The following is a 12,863-nucleotide window of genomic DNA, read 5'->3' on the forward strand; positions in this document are numbered from 1 at the left end:
CGCCCCGCCTCATTACGATAGAGTAGTTCGAGGACATTTGAACGAGCGCTTCCCTAACCGGTGGATTGGTCGAGGTGGACCTATTACATGGCCACCCCGGTCGTCCGACCTTAACCCCATAGACTTTGTTTGGGGCTATTTTAAAGAAATGGTGTATCAAGGAGAGAATAACACCGAACAAGAACTACTACAAAAACTCGAGTTTGCTAAGTTACAGATTCAAAATAACAGAGGTGCATTCCACCGATTACGCGCGAATTTTATTAGGCGGTGCAGATGGTGCATTATGGTCAGAGATAGGAACTTTGAACATTTAGGGTAAAAAATTGAATTTAATTAAAATTGCTAAGGCATAATTGTTGTTTTTATTTCATGATGGCTTCTAAAATTACTACGTAGAATGTATTGTAATAGGTATAAGATAAATTAGTTCTAAGAATAATATTGTAACATGACCCTAATATGATATAATTTTATATATGGTAACTGAGGTTGTAATAGTACCTAAGTATAAACATCTGGAACCTGAAGCCTAACCTACATACCGTAGGGGGCAACAACCTATGACCTCATCTATGTACCAGTACTATGACATCATCCCTGTAAACCCTAGTGATTATAAAATTCCAGTGTGGTTTCGAGACCAGCAAATATCAGAAACATGTAAAAATCTGGTTGATTCTATGCCAAAACGCGTTGCAGAAGTCATTAAAGCCAAAGGAGGACATATTTCTTACTAACCCCATTCAAATTATATTCTCTTTTTTAAATTTCTTTGTTTTAACGAATAAATACTAATTTTTAAAAATTTTAACACGTGTTCACATTAATTCGCACACTACTGTATGTATAAACAAAACCTCAAATTACATGTTTCAAAGTGATACTTACTCATTGCATAAGTATAGAAATCTACTGAAACCATTTTTGATTGTATCATGCGATGGTTACATTGTTGACTGTTTTGGTCCATACAAGGCCACCACATCGGATGCTGAGATCATGACATCTCTATTTAGAAATGAAAATTCTCCTCTCACATTGTATCCTCCAACCGAATGACATTTTTATTTTAGATAGGGGTTTCACAGACTATCAGCCTGTTAGAAGACTGTAATTACAGAGCATACATGCCAGACTCCCTTTTAGAAGGTGAACACCAACTCACCACAGAGCAAGAAAATAGAAGTAGATGTGTTACAATTTGTAGGTGGGTGGTAGAGGTTGTTAATGGTTATTTTAAATTATTACAGCAACATTATTTTAATAAGACTGTTCCGCATATGATGCAAGATTTTCATAGCAGCCAGTCTTCTGAACAGGTTTGGTGTTCGTCTGAAAAATAAAGCTTTGCAAGCTGTCAAGGATTGAGCAAGAAATTGGCAGCAAAGACTTATCAAGTCTCGCGGGCTACTCTGCAATATAGGATCAAGAACCCTGAGCATCAGTTACGTCCAGGCCCTCCTACTATTTTGACGGAAAAGGAAGAAAAAGACCTCGAAGACTGGATTTTATTGAGTTGCCGAAAAGGTTTCCCAAAACGCAAAGATGACGTAATCAGTAGTGTAGCTAACTTTCTGAAAAATAGTAAAAGGGCCAGCGTTTTTAAGAACGGCGAAAAATGGCATAATTTGTTTCTTCAACGTTATCCAAACGTTTCTGTACGCACACCTGAGGCAGTCACTGCTGCAAGTGCTGCTGCGTTAGAAAATGACGTGAGAGCCTGGTTTAATCACATTCAAACTTATCTTAAAGAAAACGATTTATTTGAGGTACTTTCAGATTTATCCCGGGTATTTAACGGCGATGAAACAAATTTTCTTCTTTGTCCTAAAACAGGAGTCGTATTAGCCCCTGGTGAAGCGTCAATGTCTTTATTCAATGAAAATATTTATTCAATAATAAACTAAATACATAAGTTATTTTTCCCGCAACTTAAAACTTTATTTCGATCATTTTCATATTTATAATAACCCAATTGAGTCTCTGGTGATGATATCCGAACGACAATACTAGCTACCGCAGCGCCCATAGGTTCGTATCGAGTGTTCTAGAAGATACTCACATCAAGCTAGCAGTTGCGTCTGGCCACCGCCAAGGACGGACGTAGTACTTCTCCCGCCGCCATTCGCAGTGTCGAATACACACCGCTCCGCGTCATTATTTCCCTCTATGTGATTTCCTGAAGATTCTCGTGTAATAATTGAACCTGCTGCTAGAAGACATTGTGGACTTATAGTGCAGTGCTGATTTCACGAGTTTTAACCAGTCCACCGGTGGATGAACATAGATTTAGCTCGCCGGCCGGCAGCCCTTACCGCGACCACGCGTCCTGGAACGAGACATCTTCACATCTCGCTGGTTCTAAGTGAGGTCCCTGGATTCACAAGGTACGTGGGCTTTATTGCTGTAAATAGTTGTAGTGGGTATTGGTGTCTAAAGGGATATCATCAGCAGGGATTTAATTGAAATACGATTTGGGTTTCACCGCCATATTGTTTTTCCCGCATTCGATTTTCACGATTTGAAATCACCGCTCCCGCATCCCGCATTTCTCTTTTCTTTCTTCATTCAACCTTTTAAATTCTTCCCAACTAAATTAATTAATTTTATTATTTTTCCCTGATGATGCTATTTACCCGCCTCATCAGCCCATAAAGGCGAAAGAAACGTCTACGAAGTAGACAATGCCCGGGCTAAAACTTCCTTGACGGTAATGTTCACATTTTCTGCTAATGGAGATCTCACACCTCCAATGGTAATATTTCCGAATAAACGGTTATCAGCTGAAATTACGTCCCAAGTCCCATCAGAGTGGGGTATACGATTGAATGACAATGGGTGGATGAAAGCCGAAGTGTTTCATGATTACATTAAAACTATACTGTACCCACACTTGGTTGAAAAAGGAACTCAATTCCCTGTAATATTGTTTGTCGACGGTCATAAAACCCGCCGATTCGCCGCAGGAGTGGTATACCTGTGTACGCTGGTGTAAAACAAATGATCGACACTATGAAGTTGTGGAAATAACCCAAAATGATATCTTGGATTTTAAGTCTACTCTTAGTCTTCACAAATGGGTAAAAAATGAGAAGGGGGAAAAGGTTTCATGTTTCTCTTTCTACCCACTTCTTGTTTTGTTTTATTTTTCTTATTGTGTATCTTTGTGGTGTCTTTTTGTTTGTCTGAATAAATGTTTTATCTATCTATCTATCTAAGAAATATTTCTGATTCAGAGGCTGATCAAAAAATTTATGTCTGTGGGTGGGCCTTGACAAAGTGTCTATAAAAAGTTGTCAAAGGATGTAAAAATTGTAGAAGCAAGCCACTTGGCAACTCGGATATTGAAATCTACAGATATATACGTGCCAAAGAATATTGCCCAAATAAGAAGTGGCTTTGCTATCCCTGCGAATGCCTAGTAGCTTGTTATCAGGAAATTCAAGAAATATGTGTATCATTTTTGAATAACGATTGCCACAAAAAGAATATCAAAGAAAGAATTAAAGCCTTATTTGACATTTTCACAAATTTCGTTTTTCTAGATTGTGAAATCCACAAAGAAAATATTAAAAAATGTTTTGTAGATACATCTGTTAATATCATTATTTATAGTTGGTGCAGGTCTATCAATAGAATATTAGGCTGGATATGCCAGTCTATTGCAACACAAATGAAATTGCGAGAAACTGGCGAAGTCGAAGCATCAAAAATCGTAAAGGTCCTTACCAGAAGCCCCGGAAAGCAAAAAAATATGCAGCAGCGGTAAAAGAACAAACAGCTAAACAAGAAAAAGAAGTTTCAACGAAATTGGCACATCTTCGTTCCTTGTTTATGTTTGTTGAAGCTGGGCTTACCCAGGCCCAATACGAGGTGGTCCGAGACACGAATCCGGGCTTTTAAAGGCGTTCAATACAAAATTAAATTTGAAAATGAGACTGATTCCGATGCCAACATTTTTCAAAGTTCTGTCGTACTACTCCAACTAGTGTATGGAACGGAAAGAAAAATTATATGGCAAAACCCAACTCCGTCATCACCACGATATTGCAGACCAATACGCATACGATTTGTGAAAGAAAATACTGACGTGACTAATGAGGAAATCGAGTACGTAGAAAATCAAATAAAAGAACTAAGCAAGACTAAGATTGATGATATATCCGTCAAACATAAAATAGTTTTCACCATGGTGGATGGCAAAGTATGTAACGCAGCAACCATGAGATGTTACATATGAAGCGCCACATCCTCTGATTTCAACGACCTTACAAAAGAAAGGCCCTGCAATACAGAAAACATGCGATTTGGTCTATCTTTGCTGCACGCTCGAATAAGATTTTTCGAGAGCATATTGCATGTAGCTTATAAATTGCCAGCCATGAAGTGGAGGGCTCGCCTGACTGCCGAAGAGAAGAAACTAGTGGAGACCCGAAAAAAAGCAATCCAAACCAAGTTTCGTGAACAACTAGGATTATTAGTAGATATACCAAAGGCCGAAAATCAATCTCAGTGGCGTGCACTTGGAGAGGCCTATGTCCAGCAGTGGACTGCGATAGGCTGATGATGATGATGATGATGATACCAAAGGCTAATTTTGGAAACACGAATGACGGGAATACCAGCAGGCGATTTTTCGATGAATACGAGAAATCTGCAGAAATACCTGGGATTGACCAGAATTTAATCTACCGATTAAAAGTCATCCTAGACACCATGTGCTGCGGGATAAAAATTAACATCCAAAAATTTGAAATTTACTGCAAAGAAACTGCTGAATTGTACGTTTCTTTGTCAAGTTTCACCCAATGTCGCCGACATTACATAAAGTGTTGAGTCATGGGGCAGCCGTGATAAAGGAGGCGATTCTGCCAATCGGGCAACTGTCTGAAGAAGCTGCAGAAGCTCGCAATAAGCACATCCGAGCGTTTCGGCTAAACTACGCCCGAAAATTTTCAAGAGTAGCCTGCAACACTGACGTTTTAAATAGGTTGCTCTTGACATCAGACTCCTTGCTGACGGGAATGAGAAATGCTAAACATAAAAGAAAGAGCCCTCTTTCAGCGGATGTCATGAATCTTTTGGAGGAAAATGATATTTGCAATATTAGTATTGAAAATGACTGAAGATGATGATAATTAGAAATAAAATTTGTTAAAAATAGTGTATGTCTTTTTTTTATTTTATTATTCCTCTAAATAGAACGAAATACTTTAATAATACTATAAAATGCAAAAAAAAATTTTGTCCGACTTTTGGAGCCAAATACTTCTGTGCGACGCTTACATAAAAATAAAAGAATATGCCAATAAAAATGGTTGAGCTATCCAAGTAAACAATTAGAAAATTGCTTCTCTGCACTTCAAAATATCACCACCATTAATGAAAAAAGATTTTTAAAAAATAAATATCAAGAAAATCATAATAAAAATAGCTGATTTATTAGTTGATTTTCCATTCGATTGTGAAAGTCATAAAGATAAATTAAAACAATATTTTTGTAATAATACTTTTGAGTTTGAGCTTGCATGCATCCCTAATTCCTTCCATTTCCCTCTCCTAGTTCCTAAAACTACCAATCACCAAGCGAGACGTGGCGCCACCGTCAATGAAAAAATTCTTTCGCGCGAGTGCCAAAACACGAGACCGCCATAACGGTCGTAAAATTAAATCAAAAAACTATGTCTAAACTGCAATAAACTTTTCAAACTAATCAACAACCCCTGCAGGGAGTTACTGGGCGCCCATCAAACTATAATTAACCTGTGTACCAGTGATCTGTGTACTGTGTGAATGGATCAAGCAGCAGCAACAGGCGGAATTTTGTAAGTACCTACTTATGCCCGGTTTCTGAGGGCCACTTAACGAGAGTTTATCTATCCGTTAGCGTTATTGGTTCGATAACTCACCGAACGCTAAGATAAACTCTGTTTAAACTGAGTTTAACTTAACTGCCCATATTTGGCCGTTTATCTTAACTTTGTACCATATGTGAAACGTGTAGTTCAGTGCTAATAAGTGTATTTTGACATAATTTGGAAGTAATAAGTTAAGTGTGTTAACAAACAATAACAATTCGCGCGCGGCACGAGCCAGCGGTCGCGACGCACCCTTTCTCTCTCCCATAAGTGTCTCGCTCCGTCCTTGTCGCACAGTACGCCAGGGAAACAAAATGTTTTGCGATTCCTGCAATAACGCAATTTCGGATGGTGATCTAATTGAATGCATTGCTTGTAAGACTGGATACCACCGTGCTTGTTTAAACACGATGGAGAAGCATTTAGAGAAGGGTTATAAGTGCGGTTCCTGCGCGAATGTTACCCATCGCTTGCGGGTAACTGATGATACTCCAGTGAGAGGAATGTTTACGGGTACCGGAATTACGAATGTAAAGAAAGCCAACCGTGAGGAAATTGGCATACAGTTAATAAAGGACAATTCATCATCAAAATTATCTGATAATATTGATAGTAGAATGGAAAGTATAATGGAAATGGTTAAAGGAGTTATTTCTAATAAATTCAAAATATTGGAAGCAAATTTGTTACAAGAAATTCAGACGAGTGTAACCAACTTAGCATTAGAAAATAGTAGATTAAACCAGGAATTAATCGTTGCAAATAAGAAGTGCATTAGTCTAGAAGAAGAAATTAAAATGTTAAAAACAGTAAATCAGGGTCAAGTAAAGGAAAAAGCAATCGCCAAGCCCATTCATCAACAACCCTCGGGCAAGGTATCATCTAAGATGTCTCCGAGCGTCAGCACATCGGTTTTCAAGCAGTCAAACCCGGCGCCCGCACAGGCCGCGGACGCGCGCGCGCCCTCCCCCGCCCCGCCTGCTCGCGAGCCGTCGCCGTCGCAACCGAGCGCTAGCTATGCGGCCGTGGCCAGTGTGGCCACTAATACAGCGGGCACGCGCGACAGTACGGACCTATCTGAGTGGACTGAAGTGAGAGCCAAGAAAAGAATCACCCCAATAAACCGAGGTGGTAATACACTTATTGGAACTTTGAAAGCTGTAGAACGCAAGAGGTTTCTTCACGTGTGGAGACTAGAAAAAAGCACTACTGAAGAGAGTTTAAAAGAATTTGTCAAGAATATATTGGGAAATGATGCGGACATTGTAGTCCAAAAAGTAAAGTCTAAAGTAGAAAGGAATTATGCTTCTTTTAAAGTAGGAGTAACTGAAAGAAACTATGATAAGATATGTAATCCGGAAGTATGGCCTTTAGATATTGAGTATAGTGAATGGATTTGGTTTCGTGGCACAGCCCAAACAACATCACACAAGCCACAAAACCTGTAAATATTTCAATATATTATACCAAAATGTAAGGGGACTGAGAACAAAAACATTAAATTTTTTGTCCCTACTTGAGTCATCGGGTTCGGATATATTTGCCATCACGGAAACTGGATGCAGTGAATCCATGCACAATGCGGAAATATGTCTACCCGGGTACCCTATACTTAGATGTGATCGAGCGGACGGGCGCAAACAAGGCGGTGTCCTTTTAGTGGCCACACCGCGGTTCGAGTTGAGGCAAGTACCTATGCCGCGCGATGTAAATGTAAACAAACACCAATTTGAATTGATTTGTGCTACTGTTCATTTACAAAATAGATTTTTATTTACTTGTTGTGTTGTATACATACCGCCAAAGACTGAAGAAAATGAATATTTGTTAATGTTTAGTCTATTGGAAAAAGTTTGTATAAAGTATAGAGGTAATGTAATAATATTAGGCGATTTCAACTTATTCTCATGTAATAATAATGTTCTTAATTATTTTGAATACTTCGTGGCTTTTTGTGAGGTCATTCAGTGTAACTCAGTACCTAATTGTAACGGTAGGCAGTTGGACCTAGTGTTGAGCGGGCGCGGGGGGGTGTCGGTGCGCGCGGCGGACGAGGGCTTGCAGCCCGTGGACGCGTATCACCCGCCGCTCGACGTATCTATCGGCGCGGCCGCGGACACGCATCAAATACAAAATCATAATATATATTTTAAGCAGTGGAACTTTAATAAAGCAGATTTTTTTCAAATGTATAGTTTATTAAATGATAGACTGGAGTGACTTATACGCTTTAAATGATCTTGATTTAGCATTAAATTTTTTCTATAAGAATGTAGAAGAAGTATTTGATTCGTGCGTACCTCTCAAAAAGAAACAGTTAAAAAATAACAATAGGTACACGTATCCAGTATGGTATACATCCGATATTATTAGTAGTATTCAATTAAAATACAATCTGCATAAGAAGTATAAGGCAAGTAAATCAGTTACCGATTACGAGGCGTTTTCTTTGTGCCGAGCGAGAGTAAAGACTGAAACAAAGTTGGCTCATGATCGTTATCGTGACCGAGTGCAGAACCATCTAGCCAAAGACCCAAAGGCTTTTTGGAATTATGTGAGATCCAAAAAAGGGACTTCTAATAAATATAAGTTAGTTAAAGACGGGTTAGTTCTCACTGACAAAGAATGCGCCGAAGAGTTTGCACAATTTTTCCACTCAGTATATAGCCCCAAGCCTGCCACGTTAGACGTAAATGCAGCCAGTGCCACGGCCTCACAGTGTGCAGCACGAGCGCAACTCGACCGTTTAGACAAAGCTGCGGTGTACCGCTCGCTCGCCCGTTTACCATCTAAGCGCTCCGTGGGACCGGACGGCATACCACCATTCATTCTGAGGGACTGTCGCGACGTATTCTGTGAACCACTGTTACACATCTTTAATATTTGTATCTCGTCTTCGACCTTTCCAGAGAGGTGGAAACTTACGCGCGTCGTGCCAGTCCCAAAAGGAAGTGGCGGAACAGAGGCGAGCGATTATAGACCTGTTGCTGTCCTGTCTTCTCCTGCCAAAGTATTTGAAGCAGCTGTGCATAGTTCCCTCTATGACCAGGTTAAGGCTCACTTGTCTAACGCTCAGCATGGCTTTTGTCCGGGACGTGGAACCACAGGAAACTTGCTCCATCTTATGTCAACATTAGTACCAGCGGTGGATGCTGGTTTGCAAGTAGACGTCGCGTATCTTGACTTCAGGAAGGCGTTCGACACAGTCGATAATGATGTCTTGCTCTCGAAGTTAGCTGGCAAGGGTTGCACGCCACATACGTTGAGGTTCTTTGCCAGTTACTTGCGGGACAGGCGTCAGTTTGTCGACTGTGGAGGATGCCTTTCTGAGCCATATTATACGAGATCAGGCGTTAGTCAGGGCAGCAACTTGGGTCCCTTTCTTTTCATATTAATGATTGACGATTTACCAGCAGTAGTCCAAGAATCATCTTGTTTGCTTTTTGCCGATGATCTAAAATTATTCCGTGTGATGAAAGACACTACTGACCATAATGTTCTCCAGGAAGATTTAGACAGAGTTGTTAAATGGAGCCATGATAACAGACTTTATTTCAATGTCTCCAAATGTTCAGTAATGTCTTTCACTCGTGCGCGTAGTCCACACCACCACTGTTATAAGTTAGAGGGTGAAACTTTGGAGAGAGTGATGGAGGTTAGAGACCTTGGTGTCTATTTTGCGGCCGATTTAAAATTCAGAAGTCATATTATTAAAGTCAGTAAGAAAGCATTTAGAAATTTGGGATTTATCTTGAGACAAGCTAATGACTTTAATAATATGGGGGCTCTCAAGGCTTTGTATGACGCCTTGGTTAGATCTCACCTCGAGTACTGTGCAGTAATATGGGGACCAAGTGAAGCCAATTACAAATTCATGGTTGAGAGGATACAAAATAAATTCACCCGATTTTTGTATTTAAAAATATACAAGGTATACCCCGGCTATCCTCTACTATACCCAACATTATTTGTGTTGGGTATGGTGGGATACTTCAAACTGGAGACTAGGCGGGAAGTGGCACTGGCTGTTTATTTATTTAAAGTATTGCGAGGTAAATTATTTAACTCCACAATTCTTATGGAGCTACGCATGTGCGTGCCGGATGGGTATGTGAGTAGGCGGCGGCGGCCGCAGCTGCTGGCGGTGCCGAGCGCGCGCACCAACCTGCTGCAGCGAGCGCCACTGACGCGCGCCTTGCGCACGCTCAACGCAGTGTCGAGTAGGGTCGATTTGTTTACTTGTTCGCTGAATGAGTTCACAAGAGCCACCTATAGTATTGTTAGTATTTAAAATTTTAGTAGTGGTATTATTTTTGTGATATTATGTTTAGTTTTCGTATGTATAATGTAAATTTGAAATTTAGATAATGTAACTAATTTTGTCGTATTAGGCTAAGTGCCTGTAATTAAATTAGCTGTGTTTTTGATAAATAAATAAATAAATAAAATAACTTTGTTTGACGTTTACCTGTCAAAAAATGCCACTTTTTAGGTCACTTTCGTCGTGTCGAGTCTGTTTTAGAAGCCAGTGAACCCAATTATTATGAATGCCTACTTATAAAAATACAAATAATGAATATAGATAATATGGATACAAGAATACAAGCAGCTCATCTGAATCGGATTTCGAAGTGCTTGAATTAATTTCTAATACATCAGTGCCACGGAATATAAGGGACAGGAGAAATCCTTTCGAAATCTTTACCAACGTAGAATTTGAAAAGAGATATCGTTTTGATAAAAACACCGTAATACATCTGAATGAATTCATCAGCCCTACTCTAGCTCCTGTTTCACTCCGGAAGTGCACATTGTCTGTGTTGGAACAACTTTTTATTGCGTTACGGTTTTACGCTACAGGGACGTTCCAAATTGTTGTTGGTGAAGACATTAATGTGCACAAAACCACTGTGTCAAGAGTGGTATACAAAGTAAGTAAGGCAATAGCAAAGCTTGCAAGAACCTATATTACGATGCCAACAACTTCGAGAGAACTGCGGGAAGTAAAGGCAGAATTTTATTGTTTGGCCAGATTTCCAAATGTAATCGGTTGCATAGATGGAACGCATATACCTATACAATCTCCTGGAGGCGATCAAGCAGAGCTATTTAGGAATAGAAAAGGATACTTCTCCATAAATGTGCAAGTTGTGTGTGATGCTAAGTTATTAATAAGGGATATAGATGCACGATGGCACGGATCAGCACATGCCAGTACGGTATATCACAACTCATTCTTGCGAGCCCGCCTTGACAATAATGAGATAGGTGGCCACCTCCTGGGAGATAGTGCTTACCCTTGTGGTAGGTATATAATGACACCAATATTAAACCCAACTACAAACGCAGAAAAGCTATATAATGAAGCCCAAATTAAGACAAGAAATACTGTGGAAAGGATATTTGATGTGTGGAAGATTACCTTGCCTTTCTCAGAAACTCAGGATTAAATTAGAGCACACCTTAACTGTGGTAATGGCGACAGCTGTATTACACAACATAGCTAAGGAGCAAAATGATACAGTTTTTATTGATTCTTCTCCTGAAGAAGTTAAATTCAAAGAATTATAGGAGCTTATGCTATTGATCGCAAACTTTTTTAGATGTGTGTACGTATCTATAAAACTTATATAACTATGAGTTGACAAAGTGGCATGACAAGTGAAAGATGCACAATAAAAATAAACATCTACCGGTCCACGACCATAAAAAAAATGACAGTTTTAAAAGAATATAAATAGTTCCACAAATCAAAGGAGGTAGGCGCAAAAGCAAAGTAAAAGCTAGCCAAAGTCGTGTAGCGCGAAAACGACGACGCGAATATCTTTAATTTTGGCTAAAATATTGTACTAAATCTAATATGGTGTGGTTTTTTTGTTTCAGCATTCTTTGCTGGCATTCATCATCTTAATGGGATACATATTCTTTCAAAATCTGCTACAACTTTTAGTAAGTATTCTATGTCCCACATTTACTGAAAGGAGTGAGGAACAATATACTCACAAAAGATTATAAATATAACAATTTTTGAAAATTGCGAAAAGTACATAAAACGGGATTACTTCAAGCAAGTCTACGAAGCTGATAAATACGGTGGAGAATTAAAATGTCTCTTGAAACTCACAGACGATGATATTTATGTCGACAAAATAAGAAAAATGAAAGTGAAGCCAGCCAAAATTTTTAGACTACAGGGCATCTCGCGGCAAGAGGTGATATTCCAAGAGAATGACAGAATCTAGTTCAATTTACCAAACTAATGAACAATGTATTCGATTCTTTAAATTAAAATACCTTTCATGTGCCTGATGGCAAAATATACAAAATTTGTGTACGACGATCCAGTAAACACCATGATTTGTGGAAGAATGCCATTAAAACTCTAAAAACAGTAACATTTATGAAACAATTAAGGACGAAATAGTAAAATCCGTTTTAGTGAAACAAAAGCAATACCATCAATAAATACTTTAGTCGCACAATTGAAGGAATGCAACAAATGATGCTGTGCTAACTCGCAATTTCAACCAGGACCCATGAGAAAGGTAATTTACAAGAAACTTAAGAATGTTGCACCTACTCATATTCTTAATTATGATGAAACTAACCAATCTGATTACCCCGGTAATGCTAAATGCATTTTCAGGAGAGGTACAAAAGAATACTGAACAGCTCTAAGAGTTCTGTTTCAATTACGTTTTTCATGACTGTAACTTTGACATTTTTCAAACAGCATCAATAATTTTAAGAAAACGGTACTTTTTCATAATGTAGTGTTAATTTCAATTTTATTTAATTTTAAGTAAATTATTTGTATTTTTTATTTCAATTTTATTCTGACTTAGATAAATGAAATCAATATTATGCAATTTAACTCAATCAATTTAATTTAATGCATGTTGTTATAATTCTAATTTACCTATTCATTACAATTTAAACAACTCGTTTTTTGTCATTTATTTATTTTCAAACATATAATTTACATTTTTAAATATTAAATAT

The sequence above is a fragment of the Helicoverpa zea genome, chromosome 22 (assembly GCF_022581195.2).
Source record: "Helicoverpa zea isolate HzStark_Cry1AcR chromosome 22, ilHelZeax1.1, whole genome shotgun sequence".
NCBI classification, from domain to species: Eukaryota; Metazoa; Arthropoda; class Insecta; order Lepidoptera; family Noctuidae; genus Helicoverpa; species Helicoverpa zea.